The sequence below is a fragment of the Aquarana catesbeiana genome, linkage group LG06 (genome assembly GCF_042186555.1).
Source record: "Aquarana catesbeiana isolate 2022-GZ linkage group LG06, ASM4218655v1, whole genome shotgun sequence".
Lineage (NCBI taxonomy): Eukaryota > Metazoa > Chordata > Amphibia > Anura > Ranidae > Aquarana > Aquarana catesbeiana.
Window position 1 is genome coordinate 21822561 of NC_133329.1, and position 10453 is coordinate 21833013.

The 10453-nt window shown below is 41.3% G+C and overlaps 1 long non-coding RNA gene across 1 annotated transcript; it reads left to right on the forward strand.

The window, feature by feature from the left end:
• Positions 1-2513: 2513 nt before the first annotated feature.
• On the forward strand, positions 2514-10198 carry LOC141148218 (uncharacterized). The gene is made up of 2 exons (XR_012245185.1): positions 2514-2705; positions 6859-10198. It is a non-coding gene; the product is annotated as an uncharacterized lncRNA (long non-coding RNA).
• The last annotated feature ends 255 nt before the right edge of the window (positions 10199-10453 follow it).

A 10453-nucleotide genomic window follows, 5' to 3' on the forward strand; every position in this document is an offset into this window, starting at 1 on the left:
GTTCCGGGGTGAGGGTCATTGGGAATGGCCACATAAGTTGGTCCCCCAGCGCAAATGCTTCATCCGCAACGAAGACGAATGGGAGTCCTTCCACATTCTCTTCTGGAGGTGGCAAGTCCAAGCTGCCATTCTGGAGACGCCTGTAAAACTCCGTCTGTGCGATGACTCCACCATTGGACATCCGGTCATTCTTCCCCACGTCCACATACAGGAACTCGTAATTAGCCGACACCACCGCCAACATCACAATACTATTGAACCCCTTGTAATTATAAGAGTACGACCCCGAGTTGGGTGGTGGGATGATGTGGACGTGTTTCCCATCAATTGCCCCTCCGCAGTTAGGAAAGTCCCACTGCTGGGCAAAGTGGGAGGCCACAGTCTGCCATTCCTGTGGCGTGGAAGGAAACTGTTGAGGAAAAGAAAAAAAAATTAGTACTTTTGCACATAAACATGGAAAGCAGATTAGACACAAACATTTTTGGCCAACATCCAGATAACATTTATTAAGGGGAATTTTACAACACCAAAGTATAAGGTAAACCTATCATGTTTCCCCTCCCCCCCTCTCATGGGCCATTTCTAACATTATTGGGGGGGAGCTCTTGGACAGGTAACCCTCTCCACTTCATTGAGAGATGAATGCCTAAATAATGTGTATTACTTGGAACAGCCCCTCCTTAGTTACACTATTGGCAGCCCACTGGAAAGGTAAGAAGTGTCATAATACAAAGATATAAATACACACTGTACACATTTGAGCACATTTGGACATTCTGCTATTACCTATCAAGATAATAATAGGATACAAAAACTTGAAACAGTAACATTTGAAAGTATACCGGCAGGCCCTTGCACTACATGCTTTGGGGAATTCATCCATACATCTGACCACAAAAGAGATGGGTATAGTGTGTATGGGTTTGGCAAAGTCAGCAGATAGATGATTGAGGATAGATAGAGAATTGGTATCAGCTGACTTAGCAGTTGGGGGGAGGGAGGGTTAAAAATGATTTGGGGACACCACAAAAACAAGCCTCTGGCACTCTGCCTGAATTTAAAGCACAAATCACATTTCTAAACATTTTAGGGGTTGTTTGGGGTAAAGCACTACAATGGAGCTGATAAAATACATTGTTAAGTGACTACATGAGGTGAATATAGGGGCAGGAGAGCATGCTGGGGAGGTAAATGAAGGCAAATATGTATGAAGGACAAAAAAAAATTACATAAAATTCCAGCATGAATGAGAACAAAGGGGACATTCACAGCATATTATCATCAATCATGGTAATTAGGGAATGAGGAAAGAAATACAATATATTAGCAAACATTATATACAATAAACTGTGATATTAAAGGATAAAATCTTACCTTCATATACTCCTTCTGCAGGACCTGGATGATGGCAGAACAGGTCTCTGGGATAATGATACCCAGAGCCTGGGGGGAGATGCCTGTCGAGAACTTCAAGTCCTGCAGACTTCTCCCCGTCGCCAAGTACTGCAGGGTGGCGATGAGCCTCTGCTCCGGAGTGATGGCTTGCCTCATGCAGGTATCCTGCCTGCTGATATAGGGGGTCAGCGAAGCCAACAAACTGTGAAATACGGGGGAAAGTTCCTGAAATCATCAGGATTATTCTCACGGATCTCACGGAGCAAAGGCATATGACAGAACTGGTCACGCTGAAGCAACCAATTCTTGGTCCATGAACTCCTCCCCACCCTGTTCATGGACTGGACTTGTGTCAAGGTCAGGACCCCAACACCAAGCCCCCGCACAGCACGAACTATACGAGGAGTATGCATACGAAACATGGCTAGAAAACGGTCGGCTGCTCAGAACGAAGTAACAGAACGCACTGAAGAACAGCAAGGCCTGTGAAGAGCGACCTGAAAAACAGTAACGAACGAACAAGAACACAATGACAAGTCACGCGCAGCTTGATTGCACGCACTGAAGAGCAGATACAAACCCACAAGCACAAACTGAACCGCAGAAAACGATCTGAAAGCCACGAGTCTGAAAAAGCATGAATCGTCTTTCACCAAACTTTTACTAACATGAGATTAGCAAAAGGAGCCCAAAGGGTGCCGCGCTTGGTTCTGAAATGGCCTTTTCTAGTCTCGTCGTACGTGGTTGACGTCACCGCATTCTTGGCGATCGAAAATTCTGACAACTTTGTGTGACCGTGTGTATGCAAAACAAGTTTGAGCCAACATCCATCGGAAAAAATCCTAGGATTTTGTTGTCGGAAAGTCCGATCAATGTCCGACCGTGTGTACGGGGCATTAGAGTTAGTTAGATGTCTGATTGACATGGCAGAGAATGGCTGAATGAACGTTGGTGTGTGGGGCAGTGTGCTTTTGGAAGGTTGTAAGTGACTCTTGAACACTGCTTTGGGTAGACCAATGGACCTTCTGTATCCAAACAATCACAATGACGAAAGAAGCCTGTATCCAGACAGGAAAACTGACTTGAAGTTGGCTGAAATGTGTTAGATACAATATATGTCTGGACATGGTAGCAGGCCTTTTATCTGTGCTGGTGTTTTGGGCGTCAACATACATGTTCTACACATCTAAATATATTTACTGACAACAGAAAGTGCCATTGAAAGGTTTGTCTTGTTAATAAACACTCTTCCTTTTACACTGTAGAACATGTGCCATCCTCACCAGAGTTCCGGGGAAGGATTGGATGCAGTAAGTTTTTATTTTCAATGTTTTTATTGTGCAATAATAAGGTACAAACAGTTTTATGAGAAGCACAATGCTTGGTACAAAAGTTAACATGTGTAAGCATATATGATATTGACCTTAAAGCCTCATGTACAGTGCTGCTGGTAAATGGACTTTCAGAGGCAGTTGACTTCTTTTTTCAACTGCCCCTGAGCTCATCCAATGTTATCTTATGTGTACATGTACACAGGTTTGTTTAATGACGTTTTAAGGCAGTTGCGTTTTATAGGCTTTTCTTTGAAGACAAAAAAATGAGTTCAGACTCCAAAGTTTCCGACGTTTCAGAAGCCAAAAGCAGCTAAATGCGGCTAAACGCGGTAACTCGTGTCTCCTGAGCACAGATAATATCGCAATGCAATTGGTGTGCCGTCTGCCCAAGAGATGCCTGTTTTGCGGAGTGGTTTAGGCCTTTCACCTTCAGTGAGAGAATTTAAAGTGTCATTGTATGGTTGGTGTAGTGATATGGGTAGCGTACTTACGATCAAGTTGAGATGAGATGTAGATGATCTACCATCATGGGTCCATAGGCATCAGATCTCGAGGTAGGTCCTGAGTTTGGTGGTAGGTTTCACTTTATAACAGTCAAGTAGGTGGATATCCAATTTCTCATGCATGGAGGAGAAAGCAAAGGGAGGGTTAAAAGTTGAACAGAACAAAGAGGACATAACTGTACATGATAATGAATGTAATACTAAAGCGCTGATATGAATATTCAATATGAATAAATAAATATAAATGATAACTAAATGATTAGGCTGCAACCAATCTGAAGTGCTTTGACACCGTGGTAACAAAATATGTGTATTAATGGAGCGCTACAATCAACCCTCTATAAGCACACAAAACAAAATGAAAATTTCAATGTATAATGTTCAGTGCAATACAAAATGACCAATGCTTGGTGCAGTGAAAACCCAGTGTTAAAAATATTTACGGAAAAAAAGCACCAGTTTAGGGAGACCAATTGGTAGCCCCAAAATTAAATGAAAATTAACCACCAATACTAATAGGTCTAAATGACGATAACCACTCCAGAGAATGACTTTAGTGTAGATACCACAATGATTCACTAGCAGTTCATCCCAAACAGCTCCTCCTACTTGCTTTCATTCCGTCAGGGGTAATCAGATGCTTTATCCTGCTACTCCTCTTGTTTATCCTCAAGAGATTGGATGTTCACATAAACCAAGAGAAATACATCATTGCGCAGTGAACAGAAACTTGTGAAGGTATAAAGGAAACAACATTGTATCTATTCACATTTGCTGAGATTAACCAGGGCTTGATATACAACCTGTCAGACGCCTAGCGTGATATATCCTCTCACCGCATCTTCAGTGCTTACTGACATGCGCACTGGATGTCATCACTGGCTCCTCCCGATGCGTTGTGTCACATGTCACGTGACTTTTTCAAGGGTCCCTTGAAAAAGTCACGTGACATGTGATGCAACGTGATGCAACGTGCTTTAAATATCTCTATAAAAATGATCAAATAATTGTAATATTTATACAAATTATTATAAAATGTTATTTGCAGTACATACATATCGATATATCTATATACTGTGTATATATATATATATACTGTATATTAAAAAAAAAAATATATATATATATATATATATATATATACTGTATATTAAAAATATATATATATATATATATATATATATATATATATATATATATTAAAAATAGTGCCCAGGGGGGTCCCCTTAGTCTGCTTGTAAAGTGGCACACCTGAACCACATAGAACATGCTGTATCAAAAATAACATTTCTAAAGAGAAACATTAGTAAAATCACATTTAAATTGGTTGCAATTATTGGCACCCAGCTATTTAAAAACAAATGGGAACAAGGGCCTCTTCCCCACAACCGTGACCAGTGGTTGTGGGGGTCTCCGGGTGGGGGGCTTATCGAAATCTGGAAGCCCCCTTTAACAAGGGGCCCCCAGATCACACCATGTGAATGGGTATGGGTACATCATACCCATACCCATTCACCAAACAAGTGTAAAAAATAAAATAAAAAAAACACAGAGACAGTTTTTGACAAATCCTTTATTAAAGAACAAAAAATAAAAAACTGTGTCCCCCGATGTAGATCCGTCATCAATCACAATGCCTGCTGCACCCGAAGAATAAAAAAAATGTTCTCTTCCGAAACAGAGGCTCTATGCCTAATGTAGGCTCCTCCGTTTGACATTTCTTTTATATGAAATGGGCGGGGCACCTGTCAACACCACCTGGTGGCACCGCCCCCTTCTGACATCACAAACCCAGCATGCACAGATGACGTAGACAGGTGGCCCCGCCCTTCCCTAAAAAGGAAATGTCAAATGGAGGAGCCTGCATTAGACAGAGAGCCTCCGTGTCAGCAAAAGTGATTTAAAAAATTTTTTTTTTTCAGGTGTGGCAGGCGGCGTGATTGACGACTGATCTACTGTTTTTTATTTATTAATAAAGGATTTGTCAAATACAGTTTTTTGTGGGGGTGCGAGATCTGGGGCCCCTTTGTTAAAGAAGGATTCCAGATTCTGATAAGCCCCCTGCCCACGGACCCCGACAACCACAGCCCAGGGTTGCCGGGAAGAAATCCTTGTCCCCATCAACATGGGCACAAGGTGCTTTGAGGCGAGGGGGCAGAGCCCCCATCCCAAAGCACCCACACCCCCATGTTGAGGACATGTGGCCTGGTATGGTTCAGAAAGGGGGTACTCGCTCGTCCCCTCCCTTTCCTGACCTGCCAGCCTGCATGCTCGGATAAGGGTCTGGTATGGACCTTGGGGGGACCCCATGCTGTTTTTTTTTACATTTTTCTATTGCCCGCATTCTTTCCCCAAAGGAAAAACTTCCTGTTGCCACCATCCCAGTATCGTCTGCTCTTTCCGCTGTATATAGCAATTTATGGGATGTGTCCTACAATAGTTGGACTGATACACTCTCTAGGTCATGTGGCACTCTGGATGAGGAGCCCACCTATGAACATGAGCCGATCATTTACTCCAGTTTGCATAACCACTTACTTTTGCCTGTCCCTAAACTCCCTTGGACGCACACCCAGGTTAACTCGTCCACCAGTTCCACAGTCGCTACGCCCTGCGATGCGATTGTGGTAGTCACTGGTGTTGCTATTCAGTCGGCCTCTGCACCAGTTATGCCAGTCCAGCCTATGCCCAGTGAGCTTCCTGCTTCTTCTTATTCTGGACCTTTTGTAACCTGGCCTCACCTTACTACTATTACTTCCATTCAAACCTGTTTAAGAGGCTCAATCCATCCTTTGGATAGACTGCCTCGTTCGGCCAGGTGGGGTTTTCAATCTTTCTTTCTGGGCGCTCTGCATTCTGCTTGTGTTTCAGCTATCCAGCTTGACTCTTGTGACACATCACCTTCTAATCAACCTGGCCTCAGGGATCCACTGACCTCTGCCCAGTCTGATGGTCTGATCAGACTGGGCAGAGCCCCCATCCCAAAGCACCCCCACCCCCATGTTGAGGACATGTGGCCTGGTATGGTTCAGGAGGGTGGCACTTGCTCATCCCCTCCCTTTTCTGACCTGCCAGCCTGCATGCTCGGATAAAGGTCTGGTATGGATCTTGGGGGGGACCCCATGCCGTTTTTTTTTTACATTTTCTATTGTCCGCATACTTTTCTTTACAGCCCTTTTTTGGCTACTCCGAATTCCAATCGTTCTGAAAAGTTGGAATTTGTTAGAAAACGAATAAGTGAAACAAATTTTGTCAGATTATAATGAAATTCATTAACTATTTGTTACTATTTTATTTGGGGATTTGGATGCATCCGAATCTCCGAATAACCAAAAATTTGTTCGAATTTGTATTCGGGCCGAAACAAATTGCACATGTCTAGTATATGCACAGTGACAATATATTAGGAACACCCTTCTGGTACCTGTACTTTATCTGTAACCATACCCAAGCTTGCTGTGATACTTAAGCAACACTCGGATGGTATTGAGGCTTGATGTGCACCAAGAATCCATTCCCTGTGTGTTTATATTGAATTTTGTCTAACATCTGTAAATCTATATAAAATCTACATTTCATTTCATATCTAGAAGACATGCTGAAACATGATTTTTTTGTCATTTTAGCCATTGGTTGTGTAAAATGCATACATCTCCAATCCCATCATCAGCTGCTGTCAAAGACAAAGCAATCTGTGGCAATCATCAACAATTCTGTCCAGCCCTTCCTGCTGTTAACTTAGATGATGGTTGTGGAGAAGAGAGAGACAGAAATCAACGTCCATTCAGCCGTAATGGGTTACTGTAACCGCAACAACTGCTAGCACCCAAAGCAGTTACCCCAACCCCCATCTGGACCATTCCACGGATCTATTCATGACTTTGCTTAAAATATTAGGATAATGTGTAAATTTGCTTACATCAGATGGCTCTATCTCTACTGAGGATGAAAAATCAAAAAATGCAGCCAATGATTGGACAATAGAGGCCTACAGAGGCCAATGGTAAATCAGAAACTGCCACTGGGTGTGGATGACGCCATGATTTGTTGGGGTAAAATGAGACACCAGAAGGAACTTGTATTTGTTGTTATCAGATGGCTACAAGTTCCCCCTTGTGATTCTCTGATTGCTGAACTGTGTGTCCATGTTTAATGCATGAATCTTTTTTTCTTTTCTCATTCTACCTTCTAATATTCAAGATTTCTATATCCTGTAAGAGACTCATTCACAACAAAATTACTTACATATAGAAGCCTAAAGTGTTACTAAACTCAGTAATATGAAAATAGTTCATCCCCCCCCCCACACAGGGCCCACAGCTTATAAAGGTTCTATTTACATTAAAATATTGCCACTGTATACCTTTTAGGCTGATCTGTATACCACGATTACATCATAAACTGCACAGTTTCTCCAGTGCTGAGAGTTCAGGTAGGAGGAGATTTCCCCTTCAGCCTGTATACACGCCCACATGTGTGATGCCAATATCATGTGACCTGGCTATCTCTGAGAACAAATATATGTTCTCTCCAGCATAAAAGACATGACTGAGCATGTGCAGGTCGGCTATTGCCTGCGTGTTAGCTGGCATTCCCAAGATAGACATTACAGGAAGGGGACGATCTGTGCATACAGGATCAAACAGCCTTTTTACACAATGCAGAGGATTAGCCACCTTAAGTTCCACAGTGAGTATAACAACCATGCTATTCTGCATATACAGACTGATTTTACTGTTGTGGGTTTAGTAACACTTTAAACATTCACAACCTGGATACTCAGTCTCAGGGGCCATTGAGCTTCTACCTACTATGTAACTATGTAAAGGAGAGGCAAGTAGTAAACTTGTAATCATTAACTTTGCAGAGCTCAGCAAATGTCCTCATAAATCTGTTTATGTACAGTGCCTTGAAAAAGTATTCATACCCCTTGACATTTTCCACATTTTGTCATGTTACAACCAAAAATGTAAATGTATTTTATGTTAATGGGATTTAATGTGATAGACCAACACAAAGTGGCACAAAATTGTGAAGTGGAAGAAAAAAATGGTTTTCAACATTTTTTACAAATACATATCTGAAAAGTGTGACGTGCATTTGTATTCAACTCCCTTTATCACGCTAGGCGTCTGACAGTTTGTATATCAAGCCTTGGTTAATCTCAGCAAATGTGAATAGATATGATGTTGTTTCCTTTATACCTTCACAAGTTTTTGTATTCAGCTCCCTTTACTCTGATACCCCTAACTAAACTCTAGTGGAACCAACAGTCTTCAGAAGTCACCTAATTAGTAAAAAGAGTCCACCTGTGTCTATTGTAATCTCTGTGTAAATACAGCTGTTCCGTGAAGCCCTCAGAGGTTTGTTAGAGAATCTTAGTGAACAAACAGCATCATGAAGGCCAAGGAACACACCAGACAGGTCAGGGATAACGTTTTGGAGAAGTTTAAAGCAGGGTTAGGTTATAAAAAAATATCCCAAGCTTTGAACATCTCACGGAGCACTGTTCAATCCATCATCTGACAAAAAAAAATCAAAATTATGAACAATGGTCTAGTTATCACCTGACTGAGTTACTTAAGGACTCTCGGGTGTAAGCCATCTGGTCCTGGTGATGTATTTATGTTAAGTTTTTCAAGTCTATTTCTGACCCTGGCTTCTGTTAGCCACTACGGTATATTCTGTGATGTGTCATTAACATTACAGTCTTGGTTACTATATCCCCCCTTTTCCTTTGTGAAAGCTGAGAAGACCTTTTGAAACAAAACTCCCTTCATCATCTCTTATGAGCTCAATAGGCTCTGGACACCCTTTCTTAATGTTGATATATTAAAAACATTTCTTGGGATTTTTTATCTCTCCTCCCCTATTTGTCTTTCGTGGTCTATTTTAGCCTCCCCGATTGCACTCTTACACTTTTTTCCTTTATTGCATTTCTTGTAGTGTTGACAATGACCCCTCAGTCTTATATTTTTTTTAAGGCATTTTCTTTTGCTTTTATATACATTTTTATGTTAGAGTTTAGCCACCCAGTATTAACCTTAGGTCTTTTATATTTATTGGCCATTGGAATGCACTGGCCAAAACCTTTATTTAATTTGCTCTTAAAGCACTCCAATTTTTCCTCAGTGTTTCTTGTTCCTAGGATTTTATTCCATGTAATATCTAGTAGCATAAAGCGCAGTTTAGGGAAGTTGGCTCTTTTGAAATTCAGTGTCCTTGTATTACCCTTGTGGTTCTTATTTCTGGGAGTTATACTGAATGTAATTAACCTGGGATCTCTGTTTCCTAAGTTGCACTTAATTCCACATCCACAATTAGGTCTGTGTTGTTTGTAATGAGTAGGTCTAGTAATGCATTATTTCTTGTTGGTACATTGACAAACTGACCCATGAAATTGTCCTGCAAGATATTTAGGAAATGGCGAGCCTTATGTCGCGTACACACAATCGAACATTCCGACAACAAAATCCTGGATTTATTTCTGACGGATGTTGGCTCAAACTTGTCTTGCATACACGTGTAATGGATGTGATCATGGTGAACTGTCTATTCCAACACATGCTTTATATACCCCACATATATATTTGTTTCAGCTTCTATGCTTATAAGCCTTAAAAACAATATTCATATTTTTCCACAAAGCTCACCCTTTTCCCTCGCTACTGTGGAACTGAAGAGTTAACAAAAAGTTTGTGCCTGCTTCCCAGAATACATTCAGAATATAAGAGGATTACACAGAGAAGCAAGAGAATGCTGCAAAGTGCTGCAAAAACAATTATTCACTTCTGCAAATGTGCACCAGCTTAAAGCCAAAACTTTGTCATGTTCCTTGCACTATATGTGTTTTTGTACTTGTGATTTGTATGTGCTAGTCTATCTGACGTGTCTCAGAACTTTGATGGAATTGTATAAAAATCTTAAGAAACGGAAATATTAAACAGAAGTAACTTTTCCACTGAACTTGTGTCTGTCTCAGTGTGAGCTTACTTGAAGCATGCTTTTACATTCAACAATCTGATCAGGGGTAGATATAATAATATCGGAACTTTTGTTCTGAATCCAAAACATTTTGGCTCTCAATCGTGGGGCTTGAGGCTAGAATCCCAAGGGATAGCCGATCCAGAAGGAACCGGTAAAAGCCAACACGGAGACAAGAGGAGACTGATCACCTCTAAAAACTGTAAGACACTTTTGATATCTTGTATATCTAGTCTA